At 28.6% G+C, this 22,377-nt stretch overlaps 1 protein-coding gene across 4 annotated transcripts in view; it reads right to left on the minus strand.

Annotated features, from left to right (window-relative positions):
• Positions 1–21,781, minus strand: part of LOC122499672 (kelch-like protein diablo) — a 98,075-nt gene extending 76,294 nt beyond the window's left edge. For all 4 annotated transcript variants that reach the window (XM_043608147.1, XM_043608144.1, XM_043608145.1 and 1 more), the window contains exon 1: positions 21,461–21,781. The gene's annotated coding sequence lies outside the window, so the exon portion shown is untranslated. The remainder of the gene's footprint in view (positions 1–21,460) is intronic.
• Positions 21,782–22,377: the final 596 nt, after the last annotated feature.

Genomic DNA, 22,377 nt, shown 5'->3' on the forward strand with positions numbered 1-22,377 from the left:
ATGCATCTTCGTCGAATACTCAGATGCATCGAAAGCTTATAAAGTATGGAACGAAATCGAAAGGAAGATGCAAGTCACACGCGATGTCACGTTCGTCGAAAATAATGTCGGAAAAGATCATGGCTCATCACAAGGAACTACAGAAACGGAACCTACTGATGTCCAGCAGTCATCGAATTACGATTTTTTGAACGTTGAACTTCATGGAGAAAAAGAAAGAGCCATTCAAAGGGAAGGCGAACATTTGCCGCAGTTGAACCTCGAAATAATGGAAGAAGACGAAGCGGAAAATGACGTCAACAATCAACCCGAACGAGGACACCCGATAATGAAAAGAGGCCGAGGACGTCCGACATACATCAGGACCGGATTGAGAGGAAGGCCGAGAAAGGAATATTCACAAGTAATTGGAGAAGAATTCGTTGGACTTTCCGAGATTCGAATGCAAGACGCATTATCTGGATAAAACTCTTGCGAATGGGAAAAAGCCATCCGGAATGAGATCAGTTCGTTACTGGAGAAGGAAACATTTGAAGTTCACGATCGACCACCAGATCAAAATGTCATCGGATGCCGCCTGACCTTGAGAGAAAAGTGCGATAAAGAAGGAAACCTCGAGAGAAGGAAGGCACGTCTCGTAGCCAAGGGCTACTCTCAACGCCCCGGAGTTGACTTCAACGAAACCTTCGCCCCCGTGGCACGTCTGGATTCCATGAGAGTTGTCATGGCCGTAGCAGTCGAGAAGGATATGATCATTCATCAAGTGGACATCACGACAGCGTACCTGAACGGCCGTCTGGAAGAGAAAATTTTCATGGAAATACCGGATTTCTTTTTGGAAGCAACAAATGACCTGATTCATTTTAAAGAAGCAAACAAGAAGACACTCGAGAAGGCCAGCAAAATAGCTCGAGAAATTGAAAAGGGAGGTAAAGTGTTCTTACTGAAAGGTGCTCTCTACGGCATCGAAAAATTGAAATCCAACTTGGCGAGAAGATTTACTTTGAAAGATCAAGGGGAAATTCCATTGTCTTGGAATGGAGTTCAAGCGAGAGAAGGGAAAAATCGAGATCACTCAGAAATCATACATCAATCATCTTCTTCAACTGTTTAGAATGGAAGACGCAAATCCGGTTCAAACTCCTCTAGAACCAAATGTTAAATTCGAGCCAACGGAATCAGCATCGACAGAAGAAGATCAGATTTATCCATTTCGTGAATTGCTAGGATGCCTCATGTACCTGGCCGTGGCGACTCGACCGGACATCGCATTCGCCGTTAACTTCCTAAGTCAGTTCAACACGAATCACACCAAAGAACACTGGATAGCCAGCAAGAGGATACTGCGATATTTAAAAGGGACCATCGACTATGGCATTTCTTACTTCAAGGCACTCAAAGAGTTAGTGGGATTCGTCGACGCAGATTGGGGATCTTGTCAAAACGATCGTCGATCATACACTGGCTACACCTTAAAAAATACCTTAATTATCAGGAGCCGCAGTGTGCTGGGAAGCAAGGAAGCAAAGAACAGTAGCTCTTTCCAGCGTCGAAGCCGAATATATGGCTCTATCAGAGTCAACAAAAGAAGCCATCCACCTACGCCGTTTTCTTAAGGAAGTAGGAATGACGTCGGAAGGACCGACAACGATATTTAATGACAACCAGGGCGCGCAAAAACTCGCTAAAAGTCATGTGTTTCATTCACGCACGAAACACATAGACATTCGTCACCACTTCGTCAGGGATGCTCTAAACGACGGTCAAATCAACGTGGAATACATGTCAACCCAGGAGATGATAGCCGATATCCTTACCAAGGGATTGGTGAGACAAAAACACGACATGTGTACAAGGGGACTTGGAATTAAAAATGTGAATAGTTAGTGTTATACCTCGAGGATGAGGGGAAGTGTTAAGACAATTCAAATCAGGTGTTTTAATTGTATCATCCGCGGGTATATAGATGGCGCAGTAAATGCGCTTGATCAACCTTTTCTATATTATAATTCAGTTACTCTCCGACAGTCAAAGTCACCAGTTCTGTATCAAATAAACAACTAAAAAGTTAAACCCTATACTTTTTACTGCGTTCCACCTATCTCTTTAACACTTAAAAAAAAATTTTTTTTTTTATAGTTAAAAATAACTGATGCTTCAATAAATTTTTTTACTGATTTAATTGGTCAAGTTTAATTAATTTTTTAGTTATTTCTTACTAAAAATCAGTTTTTTAACTTAATCATAAGCAAAAAAGCAGTCACTGATTGTCAGATAAAAACATGATTTTTAACAGATTCAAAATAAGAAAGATCTAATATTTAGAATTATTAACATTTTAAGAAATCAAAGTTTATAAAAAATTTTAATTGCTATTTTTTCAATAATTAATTAATTAAACTGAAAAATCTATTATCTTTCCAAAATTATTTGTAAAAGTTTTTAAAAAGTGTTATAATAATATTAATTATTATTATAATTTTTTAAAGTAAACAAACTACTTTTAATGTTTTCGTTTTCATAAACAAATCAATTTAATTATTCTGAAAAACAATAAAAGAATTACAGAAACAATTATCCAACGTCGAACGCAGGGCTGCAATATAGCTCAAAAAAGCATTTCATTCATTCCAGCCTTTTTTCGTTCGGTGTGCTGAGTCAACGCAGCGACTAGCGATGCTTTACAGCCGAGTCCATCCGAGCATTGCCGAACTGATCCGATGTAGGACCCACTACATAGTACACTCAACGTCGCGTCGCCTGTCCTTCTCCCCGCCCATCATCGCCAAAAATTCTCTCCGCTTTTCACAACAAAATCACTCGTCTTCCGTCAGATTCGGTCAGATTCATAGCAAAAGGAGGCGTCGGATATTATGACTCTTTCGACTTTTATAGACTATTTTTAAAAAATGCAACTTCTTTGTCATATTTTTTTTAATGCAATTTGCAAAAATTTTTCATTTCTTTATACATTTTTTAAAATTGTTTTTGAAAATACAATTATTTTAAAAAAGTTTTAAATACATTTTTACAAGAAACAATTTTTCAGAATTACTAAATGCAATTACTCAAAACTTCAATACTTTTTGTTAAGCAAAGTTTTAAAAACTTATTCTTATTTATTTTTCCACAGGAAATAAAATTCTAAATAATTTCAATGAAATTTAATTATTTCTAAAAATTGCAATTGCTATTTTTCCGAAATCCAATTATTATTTAAGAATTTTCGAATTAAATTATTGAGAAACTATAAGAACTTTTAAAGAAAAATAATGTAAGTAATAATTTTTTTAAATTAAATTCTTTATTTTCTTATACTTTTGTTTTTGTTAAATTTTCAAAGAATTTAATTTTAAATTTTTTGAAAATTAATAATTTCCAAAAAATTCCTCATATATCGCTTTAAATAATTAAATACAATTATTTTCTAAAATTTTAACTTAAATATTTTATAAATCGATTGCTATCAGAATTAAACCATGAGAATTGAAATACAGGCAAACCTCGCTACGGCGCGGCGGAAAGCAATTGACGATTCCGCCGTAGAGAGGTTCGTTAAAATGCTATTAGTGAGTGAACTAAATCATATGATCTTTAAATATGAAATAGAAGTTATGATAATTTATTAATAACCTTATTTAAAAATCATTGAATTCTTGCAAAGAATTTTGTCAACAAATTTGAGAATAATTGAATTCTTCCGCAGAATTTTATTATTTATGAAAATAATCGAATTCTCGCGAAAAATTTAATTAAAATTTATAAAAATCCTAATTAAATTCTTTTGAAGAATATCTTTAAACTTTTTTAAAATAATAGAGTTTCTTTAATAGTTATAATTGAAAATTTTGAAAGTAATTGAATTATACAAAGAATTTTTTCAACTTTTCAAAATAATCGTGCCTGTTAGTAGGTAATTTTAAATATTTGATTTTTAAAGTTTATTAAAATTGTATTGAAAATAATTGAATTCCTTAGGAGAATTTTATTATTTATAAAAAAAAATTTAATTTTTGCGATGAATTTTAAATATAATTATTTTTTTTAAATTACTTTGATTTGTCATTCTATTTATTTTATTATTTTTCATGTTTATTTTTTATAATATATAAAATATATCACAAAATAAACAAAAATTATAAATCAAATATAAATTAAATAATTTAAATAAAAAAACATCCATATAAAAATTACAATTAGAAACTTTTCGGCCCTGAATTTCATGGCACTCACACAGTCACAACTCTCACTGATATAATCCCTTCTACTTCTACCTGGCGAGTTTCCGCCGTAGCGAGGTTTGCCTGTATTTAAATAGAATAATTTTTGTAAATTCATAAGATAATACATTTTCAAAAATACAATTATATTTATTGATAATTTTTAAAGATGCAAAAATAAAATTCTTTAAAGTATAAAATTTTACAAAATTTTCAATTTTACTTCCTCATAGAGGAAGTATTGTAATACCAAAATTTTTCGAGTTCGATTTTTTGACATATCTTTATGTTATTTGACCTCAGGAGTTCAAAAATGACATTTTTATAAAATGTCATTCCGTATGTGTGTGTGGGTATGTGTGTGTAAACATCACATTTTCATAAATATCTCGAAATCACGAAGAGCTTTTGGGTTGAATTTTTTTTTAAATTGTAGATCTCACCTGCGGACATAAAGTGAGAGTACTTTCTCATATATTGATAAAGTTTAACTAAATTTTTTCTTTATTTTTAATTTTGCAAAAAAACGTTTTTTGCCCATAACTTTAAAAAAATGTTAGGACACCTATAAATGTTTTTCCATAATTTTGTAGAGTTTTCTTAGACGAATTTTTTGAGCCCTAATTGAACATTTTTCGTCCATTATAACCGGAGTTATTAAACTTCTAAAAATCAAAATTTTTGGAAAATAAGACTTTTTTGAAAATTTTCTTAAAAAACGTAGAAGTTACTTTAAAATTATTGTTATCAACTTGTAGAGCATTAAAAAACCGAAGCGTTTTTTAAATAAATAAATTTTTTTTTTTTTTTTTTTTTTTTATAATTGACCTATTTTTGAACCTACTTCGATAATAAATTTCGAAATTATTGGTATTTTAAAAACCAAAAATTGTGAAAATGACATTTTCTCAACTTTTTGTTTGAAAATTTTTGTTTAACTATTAAATTATTGTAACTATCTTGTAGGGTATTTAAAAATACATTGATTGACTCAAAATTCAATCACTTTGACCATATTTATAAAAAGTTATTCATATATTTCTATTATTTTTATCTCCATGAGGAAGTAAAGTGTTCATGAAATGAGCACCAAAATTATAAAAAAAATATACAACTTGGCAGCGGTTTTTTAATTTATTTTTGCGAATTCAAATAATGCGTCACGCGAACAGGGGGAGAGCGGGTCAAGACATTTGTGACGACCTATAGAAAAAATTGAGCTAATGTATGGGACAGTGTGTGACAGGGGGGACGGGGGTCTAAAATGGTAAAAAATCGCGTGACGTATTATATGTACGGCCCCATATTTCTTCAAAAAATTTTAATTACTTTTTTTCAAAAACTTAATTTCTTTCAAAAATCCAAATAAAATGTTACAAATTTCAGTCATTTTTGTCAAATAAATATTAAAATACTTTTTGTTCCTAATTTGCATAAATTTTTAAAATACTTACAATGTAAAACCATCGGAAAAATTATTTATGAAAATTTGAAATTATCTGTCAAACTTTTAACAGAAAAGGGATCTTTCGACGAGAAAAGGAAAATTTTACAGGGGAAGCTTTTTATACGAAGCAATGTGCACAAAACTCATGTATTTACGCGCAATTGTTTAAATTTCAGGCATATTATTGAAACTTATCTAAGTATTTCAACTTTTGATTTATTCACATGAAAGAGTAAAGGAATAGCGATATACACGGAGAGAAAATTTATTACATATATTAACACATATCATATATATTTTGTAAAAGTTTTTACAGTTTAGGGGAAAAGTGCACCAAACCGAAATTTTGGTATCAAAAGTAATAAACAGTGAAAGAAATAATTTGAAATTTAGTAAAGTTAGATTAAAATTCTTGATATTTGATATTATTATACTAAATTTCAAATTATTCCTTTCACTGTTTAGTGTTTTTGATACCAAAATTTCGGTTTAGTGCACTTTTTCCCTAAATTGAGAAGCACTTTTACAAAATTTAATATAATTTTCTTTCCGTGTATGTGTCACGTCACATATATTTAATATATGTATAAAAAGAAATACAGCGAGAAAAGAAAGGGATAGGGCGATAAAATTTTATTGAAGTTTAAGGCAAGGACTATAACTATAACTAAAATGACAATTTTTAAAAAAATATTTTTGAATTTTTTGAAAAATTTTAAGTAATAAACGAAGGGTCGCGAAAGGGCTAGGGCGATGAAACTTTTTTTACGCCTTCGGGGCATCGAGTCCAACTACTTCGCACAAAAAACGGGTGACCTTTCGAAAAACTCAATTTTTAAAAAAATATTTTTGAATTTTTTGAACAATTTTGAGTAATAAACGAAGGGTTGCGAAAGGGCTAGGGCGATGAAACTTTTTTTACGCCTTCGGGGCATCGAGTCCAACTACTTCGCACAAAAAACGGGTGACCTTTCGAAAAACTCAATTTTTAAAAAAATACTTTTGAATTTTTTCAGACATTTTGACTAATAAACGAAGGGTCGCGAAAGGGCTAGGGCATCAAATTTTGGCCATTTTTCGCAAAAAAAGGCATGTACCCCCCCCCCTAGCGATCACAGTTTTTTACCTAGAAGGTTGAAAATTGGTATGCATATGTATTTTCAAAAATGGATTAAAGGAAAAATATAGCGAACACATTTGGTATTGATCTTCATTCTGTTTTTATCGAAAAAGTCAAAAATTTTGAAAATTTCGAAAAAAAATCCATGTACCCCCCCCCCCTGGCGCCTAAATTTTTTTACCTGCAGAGCTGAAAATTGGCATACTTATTCGTTTTTATGCATAGATTACAGAAAAAATATAGCGGAAGTGATTAGAATTTATTTTCATGGTGTTTTCATCGAAAAACTAAAATCTCTTTTTGCAAGCTCGAAAATTCTTTAACCCTTGCTGGTTCTCTCAATTCTTAATCTAGTGGACTGGCGTTATACATTTTTATTTATTTTTTCGTGTGGATTTCAACAAACATTCAGAAAAAATTATTGGAAATCATCTTCATATTTTTTTTGCGAAAAACTAAAAAAAATTTTCGTTTTAAAAAAAAAGTGTGTACCCCCCCTTGGTTTTCACAATTCTTGGCCTATTGGACTGCAGTTTTGCTTATTTTATGTATTTTCGTGTGTAGATTCCAGGAAAAATATAGCGAACATGATTGGATTTGATCTTCATATGAGCCTCCCAATTCAAGAACTCGCCCGACGCTCGGATGAACACTCTAACGCCAGTCAAACGTTAAGAAAAGTCACAAAAATTAAAATTTGAAATTTTGATTTTTTAGAAGCACTACCTTGTAGGAAATTGAATAGCGCATCTTTTTTTCCTTTGAATTTTTTTCGTAGGATGAATATTGTCGGAAATAATGACGAAAAATGGTAAAATTTTGTTTTTCAAATTTCATTGCTTTTTAAAACATAAATCATCGTATCTTCGACAATTATTGTCGAATTGACTTCAAATTTGGTATGCAAGTCTATTTGGGTTCTGGGAAGACGATAAAATGATCAGAATGTAAAAATTTCCTAATTGTTCACTAATTTGTTAATGTAAATAAAGGCTTGTCAATTTTAGGTTAACTTACCTTCGTCGACAAAAAGTCTGCGGTGAACTTTCGAATTGAAAAAACTTCCAGTGAGACATTTGTTTATTAGTATATAAGGAAGTTTTTTGGAAAATATTAGATTGATTTAGTAAAAAATGTGGAAAATATTAAGGTTTAAAGACAGCGCGGAGAGCGCGACATCGAGTCGCGGCGTGCAAATATCACTAAACACCAACTTTATAGGACGTCAGTTGTTGAATTTGTTCTTATTACCTCGGTTATTACTCAGTACTTTAAAAAAAGCATTAAATAAATTATTGGGATATAATTATAACGCTATGTTTAACATTATAACAAACATAAAAATTCTATAAATAATAAAGAACTAGCAACAATTCGCGCGGCTAACTTTTTACTACATTTTATAAATTTAATTTTCATCAGGTGTAAAACGACAGACATAAATTATAAGAAATTTTCTGTTTACGTTTATCCTTTTCTAAAATAAATTCTTCCTACTTTAAATAATAGCAATCTTTGTATAACCAAAATTAATGTTTAAACATGACTTAAAAAATATTTCTAATCAGTTTTGCCATAAATTATAATAAACTTTTGAAGAGTAAGAAAACATAAGAACATTGAGAAGCACCACTGACATTTTTGAAAGATTTCACTGGCAATTTTTTTTGAATGATGAGAATAAAATCAGCTTATAAATGACAATATAAATTTAACACAGATTTATTAAAAATAAAATAACAAAATGAAAGAAACGAAATTTCGAGGGGACATTTTGCTTCATCTCTCAATTTCTAAATAGAAAGGCTTTATTTTTGAGTTCAAATCGTTGCGTTTTTTAAAGTAGGGGAGACCGAGGAGAAAAGTAACAAAAATCAGTTTTTTCATTGTAGCGTTCAAACTATTTAACGAACAATTTTTGTTAATACCTTAATTGCAAGCTTTTGACTTTCACCTGTTAAATAAAATTTAAATTAGACATTTAGATTTAATAACCAGTACACAGCATGACTTTTTCACGACATCTGCATTTTTTACTTTCCTCCTAACCCCCGAGGAGGAAAGTAACAGCACCTAGAAGGAAACTAACATTATAGAATTATGGTTAATATTACAATTTGAAGACTATTATTAATTTAAAATATTTTTATTATCAACTTAGAAAAATACAAAGATACTTAAAGTACAAATTGTACAGGGACGCATGACGATTCCCGACAAAAATCCTGTATAATATTCGATAGACCTTATTTCATTTGTCAAAACTTCTTTTTCATGTAATTTTCTTTTATAAGAATAAGAATGTGTTAAAAATTGTTTATAAACACAATGTTTTTTCAATTAATGTTAATGAATGAAAATAATAATTAATATGAAGATGGAAATAATAGAATGTTTAAAAAAATGGATTTCATAATATGTAAATTTTTATTGAACCGAAATAATTTTGAAGAGAAACTTTGTTTCGATAAATTTTTGTTATATAGCATTATAGTTTACCAAAGATTTTTGGTAATAAATAGTTTATAATGGAAAGTTTACATTTATTAAAACTTGCCTATTTCAAAACTTAAATTGCAACAAAATGTTATTTTTCAGAATTTATGTTTAAGCAGCTTTCATTGTATGCAAATTATTACACTGAAAAAAAAAGTTCATTGAATCAAGTAAATGCATTTTCTTGACCTGATTTATTTGAAACAAACCCATATTTTCTTATTGGAAGAAATTTATTTTCTTGTGTCAAGTAATTTTGAGCATTGATCAAAGTTATTGAAATAAGAAAATGTGGGTTTGACATAAGTAAATATCTTACTGTTTCAAACGAACTGTTTTACATGCGCCAAGTCTCGAAAAAGTATTGAATCAAGAATATCATGTTCTCACGTCAAGTAATTTACCTTGAGTCATTTGGTATCTTGAGTCAAATAATTTTTTTATTTCCTTTAAAGCAACTATTTATTTCATCCAACACCCATAGTCTTGAGCCAAGAAAATGGGAAGATTAATACAAGTTAATAATTGTTTCAACTCAATTAAAAATTATTTTGTTTCAAAGAAATATTAATTAATCTAAGCATTTCTTTTACTTGAAGCATTTCTATATTCTCATGTTTCAAAATCATTAATTTCTTGCGAGAATATTATATTTTCTGGAATGAAATATTTTATTTATTCAATTCAATTAAGTGTAAGATCTTGAATTAAATCATTCTTTTGTTTCCTTTAAAAAAGTTTTTACTTAATTCAACGCTCATATAATCCTGATTCAAGAAAATACGAAGGTTAATATAAGTAAATATTTGTTTCAAGTTGATTAAAAATTATATTCAATTAATCCCATATTTATTTGAATAAAGAAATTCATTTTCTTGTGTCAAGTAAATATTAGCATTGAACAGAATTCTTGAATTAACAATTTAGTATTTGGCAGAACTCAATATGTAATTATTTCAACCAAATATTTTACTTTTCCGAAGTACCAAAAAGTATTGAATCTAGAATATCATGTTCTTAAGCGAAATAATAAAGTATTGTGTGGAGAATTCATGTTTCTTGAATCGAATCATTTTATTTATTTGCTTTGAAACTTTTTTTTACTTAACACAATGCCGGTGTTCTTGATCCAAGAAAATATTTTTCTTCAAATGTATATGCAACTTAAATATCAGTTTTTGAAAACTGTCCATTGAGGCTAGGATGGCATAGTGGTAGCGTGACGGCTTCTGGTGCGTGCAACCCGAGTTCAATTCCTCCGACCGTGGAAAATTTTCTTTCAAGGTATATTTGTTGTATTTGTGTTAAGTAATAATTAAATGTAAATATATATGTAAAATAACAATTATTTAATTATTTAAATAAAAAATATAAATGTTAATTAATTAAATAATAAAAATGTTTGACCTAAGTATTAGAAAAGATGGGATGGGGTAAGGGGGGGGGGTAATTTAAGTAAATAATTTACTTGTATTGAGAAAGTATTTTTTTGATTGAAATCTATAAATTTTCTCAAATCAAGAAAATATTTTCTTGGACAGAGAACATACTTTCTTGATTTGATACATAAATGATTTTGAATTAATATATTCTGCATTTCTTACATGCTACTTAACTTCTTGATCGAATTCCATATTTTCTTGGATCAAGAATATCTGTGTTCTCTCACAAAATAAATGTTTTCTTCATTTAAATCTTGAATTACTTGAACGAATGTTACAAAAAATTGAATGAATCAAATAAAATAATTCAATTATCTATATATATTCTTAGAACAAGAAAATATTTTATTCATTTAATACATTTCATACTTCGTATAAGAAGACTAACTTCTTGGTCGAATTCCATATTTTCTTGGATCAAGAATATATGTTCTTCTCCCAAATATCCTATGTCAAGAAAATCGTTTTCTTGAATCAATACTTTAATAGTCTTGGCCGTATTCAATCCCACGATTTGCTTCAACCAAGAAAAATTTTCTTGGTTCAATACTTTTTTTTTTTCAGTGTATATAGAGAAATTTATAATTGACTACATGTTTAGTAAAATTAATTATTAAATGTTAATATTTTTATTACAACCAATTTTTTTTCATGTTATAGTTATTAAATAGATATTAAATTCAGTTGATTGTTTATTTAGACAAATTCTTTAAATAATCTAAATTTTATGTGATAAAGTTTATACATTAGATCGAATTTTAATTTATCGACATTTTTATTTGCTGTAATATCTATTTAACGAAATGTTCCTTTAAACGAATTTTTAATAGACAAAAAATTGTATAATGAATTCCTTCTTAACCTAATTTTTATTTCTTCCAAATATTATTTCACGGAAAGTTAATTTGATCGATATTTTATGTTTCAGATTCGTTGTCTAATGGAATTTTAATGAACAGAATTTTTGTTTAGTGGAATTTCCATTTTTCAGAATGTTCAAATGCTATGAATTTAATTTGTAGAATTTTTATGTGACCCAATTGTCATAAATATTAATTTCTACATTACCGACATTTAAACACACGAAACTTAATATCACCGACTAATTTTTGACAATTTGTTTTGGGAAAATTGAAAAAGGAATAGGATTTCATTTTGGAGGGTTTGTTAAATACATATTGAAGTGTAAAAAAAATTTTTATTTAAAATTTTATAACAAAATGGCGGCGATAAATTTCATAGTCAAAATTGACTATTTCTTTATGACCAAAATGGCCGGACAATTTTTTTGAAATGTTTAAGTACTGAAACAGAAAACAAAGAAATTTCATGATCTATATAATATAAACTTTGGTAGTACAAATGGAATTTTTTTATATCAATTCTTGTAAAAATGGCGCATTTTTTAAGTAAAATAATCGATATTTTTTGCCAAAAAATAAACAGTAAATTCTTTATAAAACATAAAGTTTACATCAAATTGAAAAATCTATATGTACTTCCAAAGTTTATAGTATAAAGATTATAAACTTTCTTTGTTTTTTGTTCTAGGACTTAAACTTTTCAAAAAAAACTAAAATATAATGTAGTACTTCAATAAGTATTTAATAAGCCTTGAAAAGAAATCCTATTCCATTTTTCATTTTCTCAAAACAAATCATCAAAGATATAGGTCTTTTTTTCTGCCTCTAGAGTGTGTTACCCCTTAAGAAAAGTTGCCAAACTTTTCATGTTTCATATTATACAAAATAAAAAATAAAAAATTAATCTTTTATAACATGAAAATAACTTTATCTAAAGTTTAAAAGCAAAAATTAACTATTATGCACGGAGAAAAATGGTGCTGAGTTTCTAGTAAAAGTTCCTATGGAATAGTAATAATTCTACTTTCCCGGTAAGAAGCGTAGAATAGAAAAGAATTCAATTTCTAGAAAATATGCTTGAAAACGAGAAATTTGAATTATTCTGAATACGCGAATTTACCTCAGAGTTCTATTCCACGGGAACCATCAAAATTTCAAAAAAATCAATTCTTTTCTATTGCTCTCGTCGATCGGGAGATAGAAAAGAATTCAAATTTTCTATTTTTCCTAATGCGCAGAGTTTTATGGTATTGCAAGTTCTTGAAAAAAATATGAAGTTCTATTCTTTTGAATTGACTGCTAACGATTCTAGGTATTCAATTCAAAAGAATAGAATGTTCGACGAGTAAATCTGTAAGAGCTCCTCTAGTTATTGTCTTAAAATAAAACGCAGTGACAGTTATGTTTCGCGTCGTGTGAATTTCATTGTAATTTCAGTGCTAAACAGCTAAACTATTAAAATTAAATATTAAAACTAGTGAAAATATGGTTAAAAGACGCAAAGTGCTTACGATAAAATATAAAATGCTCTTATTGAAAGAAATTTTCAAGTGTTAAATGTTTAAGTCAAGTTTTGAAACCTAACCTCACTTTCTAGTGGAATCTTGAGTGGCAGTGAGTTAATTCAGAGGAATAGAAATTTCTATTGATTTGCTGTACTTTCTCATTCTTTTGAATGCGCGTTTCATATTTTTGTGAAGTCAATTCAGAATAATAGACTTTTCTGAAATTTTGGTCGTTTCCGTGAAATAGAGCTCCGAGGTAAATTCGACTATTAAGAAGAATACAACTTTTGAATTTCTCGCTTCTTACCGGGTTTATATTAAAAATTACTATTCATAGTAAAATGTACTTCTCATGAAGTAAATATTACTATTTCTGGTAGTAAAAATTACTAATAGTAATTATTACATTAGTCACTTTTAAAAATTGCTTTAAAAATTTTAATTTTTACATCGTCATTCTAAATTTTATTAAATTTTGTATTACTTTTTACATTCGATATGTTGTAAATATTACTCGTAGAAATTCTAATAATTAGTACTCTGAAAATAAAAATTACTTCTGCAAGAAACAACTTTTACTATTGCAGAGCGAACTTTTTACTCGGAAAAGTAGTAATCCGTACCACTACTACTATAGACCTGTGTGTGTGATGACGTCATACTGTCATACGCACCGATCGTAACCTGAAGTCAAAGTCATTAGGATTATAATACTATAAACTCCAAAGTTTTATAAATTAAAATGTGCAATTCTAGCTTTGTATAAAATTATTTATAACATTTATTGAAATAATTCTTTTTTATTTTGTACAAAATCAGAATAAGAAATCTGAGAATAATAATCTAAAATAAACTTTTTTTCAATTTTATCTCAAGTATGTAATAATAGAGTAATGTTACAGAAATATTACCGCATAATATTACTGTAATGTTACTATAATATTGATGGGTAATATTACCATCAGGCGGACATTTCAATATGACCATAATATTACAGTAATTTTACCGGGTAATATTACTGTAATGTTACGTGCTACATGGGAAAGGAATATATGCAAGTAACTGAAATTTTTTTCCATAGCCATTGCGTAGCCGTGAGGCTTAGTGTAAATGCGTGCGATTTTAGGTTGCGTTAGATATAAGTTAGGTAGGGTTCGAATCTGTATAGATGTTAAGATTTTCCAATATGTTAAGTTGTTAATTGTAAGTATGAATATGATAAAAGAGTGAAGCTTATGAATAATGAATAATAATACACATGTAGAGTGTTAATCACTTGAAAAAACATTTTTTGAAAGCACTGATTATTTTATTTTAATTTATTAAAATAAAACGAGACAATATAGCTCTCTATACCAGCATTTTCTTCGTTACGACGTAGACAGACGCGCAGGCGCGCCGGCATTCGTTTCGCCCGTCGGTGTGAGGCGCGTAATTGTGTGGGTACGGAATACTACTTTTCCGAGTAAAAATCTTTACTAAATAGTTATAATTGCTCTGTTTCGTAATAAAAGTTGCTTCGCGCAGAGTAATAATTGCTCGGGAGTCGGGATATTTTAAATATTACTCGGCCTTTAGTAAAATTTAGATTCCTTGAAGTAAATTATACTTTTTTAAAAAAGTAAAAATCGTTTGAAAACGAAGCAATAGATACTATTTCTTGAGCAGTTTCAAAATTACTACTTGAAAGTAGTAATTTTTCATCGAAAATAGTATAATTATTACTATTTATTTTTCTCCGTGCAGATTTGTTCGGTCTTTTGCATTTAGTATTATTATTTAATATATTTTCAAAATTCGTTTATAACATTTAATAAAACAGACGATTTGATATAAATTTTGATAATTTTTCATCGGAATCGTGAGTTTTATTGCACTTATGCGGTTATGCAAGTTCAGTTTGTATATTTGAGTCCAACTTTAGACACTTTTAATGTCACAATTTATTTTGGTTTCATTTGTCATAATAATAAGATTTGTTCACACAAACACAAATTAAACTATTAATTCGTTAGAAAAAATTAAAGGAATTTATTTAGTTATAAAATTTATTTTTTTATAAAATGTTTTTAATTTATTTAAACGAGAAAAAAAGTTACTTTACTGTTCAACTTAAAGAATTTTTCAATTTATTTTTTGAAATACTTTCCAAAATTTTTTAGAATAGAAATACCCTTAAAAATAAGTACATAATTAAATGCACAATTTATGTTATAAAAAAATTGTTCCAGCTTTATTAAAATAAATATATTTAATTTAAAGTACAAAAAATGTATTTTACTAAAAACATTTTATTACAAAATTCTTATTGTTTTTATTCTTAAAGGTTATTTTCATTTTTAATTATGTCAATTGTTTTTTAAACTGAATGCAGTTGTTATTATGCTGGTCTCCTTTTGTCAAAAATGCAATTATGCGATTGTTTTCCATTATTTTCTACATTAATAACCATTTTAATGATTTTTCAGCTATTGAACTTTGAAGAGCAATATTAAATATATACAAATCTGATGTTATCTCAAATTTGATAAAAATGTCAGTTATGCTGTTATGCATTTCTTCCACAGACTTATTGAATAACCGCATATTTTCGAAATAAATTATTAACCGATGGGGGAGACACGAACCCTAGACCTAACGCATACTAAACACTAACGCTATCCACTACACTATACACACAACTACAATATTTGAGCATATAATATTCCTTATATACTCTACACATATTTCATGAAAATGAATTTACATAAAAACTAATAGACAATAACGATAATAAATAATAAACAATTATAACACTATTTATACACAATAAACTCACAACGTGATTATATACACTGAAAAAAATACATGAGACATTTTCAACTACATCCCCTTAGTAGAGTAAAAAGTAATAAAACGAACTACTTTTTTAGTTAGTCTGGCTACTTTTGATACTTATTTTAACTGTTTTATGTTGTTAAAAATTATTAATTAAATTAATGTAATTTTATAGTTAACTTTGTAACTGCAGGTATGTTACAGAAATGACTACAGAAAGTAGTAGATTCTACTACTTAAAGTAGTTCGATAGACTAATTTTGTAGTAGTCTTTACTTCTTCTAGGAGTTAAATAATTTTCCATGTAATTTATGTTATAGGTTTTTATAGAAGATTAGCAACTGTGAAAAGTTGTAAATGCAACTACTTTAAGTAGTAAAATTAACTACAGTTATCAGTTGAACTGTGTCAGGAATGCCTTTAAGTATTAAGCAACTCATCGTAGCGGGCGAGCGTGGTTAGGTGGTTAGGTTATCGGTTTACGAATGTTAGGGTCGAGCGTTCAACTCCCGACGTTTAGAGATTTTTCTCCGTTAGGTATATAGACATTAAATAAATAAGGTATAGGTAAACAAAAGTGGGTAGGGGGAAATATAAAAAAATACAACTCGATAATATTTATAATAAATTATAAATAATTTTATTTTACCATTTTCAGTAGTTCTCTTTATTACTGAGTTATCTTATAGTAACTTTAACTACATATCAGCAGTTAATTCTACTGCAAAACTGTCATTGGTTCCTATTTAACTAAGAAAAGTAGTTAATGCAACTGTATTATTACTTCATTCAACTACATATCTGATAATTAATGTAAGTTCAAAATAATCTTTGGGGACTTATTGAACTAAGGAAAGTAGTTAAAAAGTAGTCAAATCTAATAAGAATTTTTTTCAGTGTAGACGTGACAGGATATCGACACGACGGACAAATTGAGACGACCATTTTTAAATAGATGTTATGATAATGAATTGAGCGCAACATGTATCGAAATTTTGAACTAAATATGGATCTCCCAACCAAAGTTTACATGGATGAGGCAGCCATATGTGAAAATCCATAGCATGAATTGTAAGCCCAACCATGCCTATGGATGTCACATTCATATTTGATTCAACAATATAATATGGCTCCCTCATCCATTGAATATTGAAAGTGCTTCCATCCTGACAGTTGTCTCTTCCATTGAATTGGATAACACAACAATATTCTGCTCAACAATATTTTTATGGATATCTCTTCCAGACCTTTTCTTTCAGTGTAAAACTAAACACAAAGTTTTAACATATATAAAACGGAGGTCTACAAATTTTTAAAAAGCACATAATGATAGAAAAAACATTGTACTTTCTGACATTATTTTAAAAAAAATTCTAAAAGTTTGAAAAAAGCATAAAAATTTAGTTTTTTTTATAGAAAACCTATTGGAGACATGCTAAGAAGGCTTCGGAGATGAAATTATTTTAGCTATTGCATAAATTCAGCAGAATAAAATTGTTAAATTTTTTTCTAATGATAAGTGCTAAATTTTTACTATATATGAAAATGGTTAACAACTATTAGAGAGTAGATTTTATAAAATTAATCGAGGAATAAAAAATGTCACTTTTAGAAGAATCACCCATATAAATGTGTTAGAATGTTATAATATTTTTTCTTTAAGATTCTATACATATGACCCTTACTATTAACGCTTAGTGAAACAATTATATGCACTAGGTTATTTAAATATCATGTAAGATGTTCAAAATTTGTTATACTTATTTAAAAATATGAAACTTAAGGACAGGCGATTTTGATTTTTTTTCAAGCACAGGGTTAAAATTATTCTATTAGTACAATCATTATATAAAAATATAGACTTTTAGGTGTACAGCTCAGCTGATGTATGGTCAGGCGTTTACTTTCAAAAAAAGTTTTCGCCGCAGTAGACCAGACGGACTTCTGCGCAATCTAACACACGTAAACACGGGAAAATATATTCTATACAAATACAATATGAAATATAAGTGTTCATATTTTCAAACATCTTTTAGTTATTAAAAAAACGTTTTAAAAACAAAAAAATGTGTAAACTGTAGCATGAAGTGTATTAAAAGTTGACTATTTAAAAGTTAACTATTTGAATAACACTTAATTTAATAATCACTCACATTATTTCTATATATCCGTTATGACACACATTGTCAATTGTGTCTCGATTGCACTGATTGCACTTTAAAGTTAACCTCAAATTAAAATCATATCATACACATATGTAAAACATGGTATACAAGAATTTGAATGTGTGAGTGATGTGCAGAAGCACCGCGCCGGCGACTTTTCGAAACGAAAAACGCCTGGTTAATGAAAGGCTTTTGACTCATCCCCACTACCGAAGTTTCACCTCCTGTCTCTAGCCTTCTTGAACTGAAGTTACCAACGTTGATTCAACGAAAAAATTTTTAAAAAAATTTTCTCTAAAAAGTTCAGGATACAAATTTTTCATGATTATTTTTAACCCAAGTAAACCCTCCAAACCCTAAAATAAAAAAATAGGTGGGTAAACAGAAGTTGTTATTTTTTTCTCACGGATTTTCCAAAAATCACGAAATTTCCACTAAATTAATAACTCCTCGCCCCGGTAGCAATTTTTTTCTTTTGATAACACAAGCCTGCAAAAAAATAAAAATTTCCGTTGCCTGAGATCGAGAAGTCATTTCCCGCAGTATTTGGTGCGCTGAATCGGAATCTGGCAACGAAAACCTTCCATCACGTCAGGATTTTAAGAAAAGTAGGGGTAAATTCCTAAAAATCATGTTTTTCGCAGTTTTTGAAAATTTCTACCGGGTAAATCCGACGTGCTAGAGACTTGTCATAGGAATAAAATTAAAGCTTGAACCCTCTACTATACAAAGATATAGCGATATTGCTAACAACGAACTAAATTAGCCGTCAAAAATGATTTTTTTAACAGTTAGCAAGCATAAAAATGGACTCACACTGTCTGTAAATACAACTATTTTAAAAAATGTTTGGATTCGCTTAGAATTTATTACTCTGGGGTTTTCGGGGTCGTTGATTACAATTATGATATCAAAATAAAAAATCTGTGGTTAGATTCATAATCGACGACCCCGATAACCCTCGAGTAACGAGTTCTATAGGCAATTTGAATCGATTTTTAACAAGTAGTCCGTCATACTGGATCAAGTCGGGGAAAGTAGTGATTTTGAATTTTTCTGTCCAAGATCTTCCAAAAATTCCGGAATTTCATTAAAAAAATTAAAATCACTGCTTTCCCCGACTTGGAACAACTTGAAATTTTTTTTAAATGGCTCGTGATATTAACATAAATAATTATCCGAAGAAAAAAAATTGCTACCGAGTAGAGGAATTATTAATTAAGTTGAAATTTCGAAATTTTTGGAGAATTCGTAACACAAAAAAATTAAAAATCACTATTTTCCTCGACTTGAAATCACTTGGAATTTTTTTTAACAGTGTCTAATATTAAAATAAACAATTATCAAAAGATAAAAATTACTACCGAGACGAGGAATTATTAATTTACTTGAAATTCTCGGATTTTCGGAAAATCCGTGACAAAAAAACCAAAATCACTGCCCATCATGAAAAATAAGTAAAAATATGTAAAACGGGCGAAGTAGCAATGACACATTGCTTCGCCCGTTTTTGGTTTTTTAATTAATTTTAATGGGAAAAAGGTTAGCTTGTCACTTGTATATTTTTGTGAAGATTGAATTAAAAACTTAAAAAGTTGTGAATTTTTATAATAATTCACAAAGTTTCTTTATTTATCAATATTTTTGGTGCTCATTAGTAATTTTCTACATAATATTTTATAAAAGAAACTAGATTATGTATTTTAATATTTTTTCTACCTATCTATGTAGACTAAAAACATTAATTTTTAGAAAATTCTTATTATTTTTGTTCAAATCAGTTCAAAAGTATATTAATTCAGATTTGGAAAATAAGTTTAATGATACTATTTTTGAAAGAAAAATTTAGAAATAATTTTATTTTTTTTTATTTTGATTTACAAAAACATTTTTTTTAAAGAAAGTGTTATAATTTTTGTATCTTTTTAATTTTAAATCTAAAAGAATCCCGTAAGAAATATATTATTTTTGGGTTCCAATTGGTGGTGTGCAAAATTCGATTCGAACTTGCCAATTCGAAAATCGACTGGGATCAAAAACTACCTATCGTATTTCCTACAGTGGAATCTGCATTGACTTGAAAAAACTTCCCAAAACCAAACATTGGTTTTGTAAGAAGTGTAAAAACACTTAAAAATTTTGTTTCGTTACCTTTTAACGAATGATTATATTTAAAACGTTTTTAAAATAATTTTTACTATAATTTGTTTTGTTTCGTTAAATTTTTAACGATGGATTTTATTTAATATGTGTTTTAAATAATCGACTTACGAAATTTTTAAATAAAATAAAATTTATAAATATTTATTCACATTAAGTGTGATTATATTGGAACACTTAAAAACGTTTTAATTGGTATAAAGTGTGAAATTCATTTTAAAACTTAAATAAAGAAACTGTACTTTTTTTAAAAATGAGCTACACATAATTATTTGAATTTGGTGTGAAGGTTACTAACCTGACTTCAACACACTTCTTTTCATTTCTGTCATTCACCTTAAAAATTTAAAATTTTTCAATGGTATTATAGGAATAACTATATAACGGGCGAAATAATTCATTGCTCTTATTTCGCCCGTTGTCCCCCACCTACGTATTTTTAGTGACGGGCGAAATAGACACAGCGATGGGATTTCAGATTTTCGGGCTGGACATGAAAATTACATTTTAATTTTAATCACCCACATATTTTTTATTTGTTTCTTATTATCAATTGAAATAAAACAAGGATTTTACAAATTTCGTTAAGTTTTCTCTTAAACATTTAAAAATGTCTCAACCTTCAAAATTTTGTCAATTGACAGTTTTATTTTTTGTTTAATTTTACATTTCAAAACAATTATAGTAAACGTGTGCTAAAAATTGCAGTGACAGAGGCAAATATTTTAAACAAAACTTTTCATTTTATTCAGATGAAAATTTAGAGGTTATAACCTCTAAACTTAGGTCAAAAAAATGCAATCAAAAAATGAATAATTAAGATTGTATTGAATATTAGTTAGAGAAAATTTATAGTACTAATAACACAAATCGCAGATTTTTGAAACTAACAAGAGAATAATTTTAATCAGGACAATAATAAAGAATAGAAAAAAGCAGTTGAATATACATACGTATATTCATATATCATACGTATTCATATATCATACGTATAAATATTTATTGATTAAAAGAAAAAAATTGACAAAAATATTATATATGCAAAGAAAAGGAAATTTCTTAGAAATGAATAATTAGGTAAATAAAATAAACATTTGGTCTGTAAATGATTTATAGTGTAGATAACCAGACCACCCACATAAACTATATTTGTAAAAATGTTATTTGGAAACTTTGTGTATATTCATAAAAATATACAGGTAAATTAAATGTACAAAATGCTCACCTTTAAATCTTTTCTTGACCACTAGACAAGAAATAAATGAATTCTACGTGCCTTAGAAGGCCAAAAATAGCTGTGGTTAGCAATTTCACTTTTCTTGTGACATTTTTATATAGATTCCTTCAATTTTTCACTTGCGCTTACAGATGTTTCATCTGATCATGTGAGAAAATCATTCAAATGAAAATTTTCATTTTCACAAAGTTTTGATACATCAATTTGTTCACTAGTTTTGATAATAGTTATGTAAAATATTTATAATTAATAAACCCAAAGAATAAAGACTGACAACGGATGTTTTTTAATCAGTGATGCACACTACATGAAAACAAATACTGAATTGCTATTGCAGTGATGCCAACTTTACCAAATACAAAAACCATGGTTACGTAGATAAGCGTAAGCCTAAGATAGTTACGTATTATGCTTAAAATTACATAATATTAAAATAATACAAATAAAATAATAATAAAACAAAATAACAATTTAATATGCATTTAATTTTTATTTTTAATTATTATTTACAATTTATGTAAAGTATTGACTAAGGCTGAAGTCCCATGGCAGCGTTTTGCGTTGCGTTTTGTAACTAGGCCATGAGTGTAAGAGAGATGGAGATATATGTTTGCTATATTTGCACGATTTGCACTAATGGCCTAGTTACAAAACGCAACGCAAAACGCTACCATGGGACTTTAGCCTAAGGCCGCAGTCCCATGGCAGCGTTTTGCGTTGCGTTGTAATAAGAGAGAATGCAGCAAACGTATATTTGCGTCTTTTTCTCTCCCATTACGACGCAACGCAAAACGCTGTCATGGGACTCCACCAGGGTTCGGAACGTAAACTACTCGATGTAGTCTACATAGTTGTCTACACGTATATTACACTGTAAAAAAATCTGCTGTAAATTTACTATGTCC

Source organism: Leptopilina heterotoma, unplaced genomic scaffold, assembly GCF_015476425.1.
Source record: "Leptopilina heterotoma isolate Lh14 unplaced genomic scaffold, ASM1547642v1 Lhet_171, whole genome shotgun sequence".
Taxonomy (NCBI): Eukaryota; Metazoa; Arthropoda; class Insecta; order Hymenoptera; family Figitidae; genus Leptopilina; species Leptopilina heterotoma.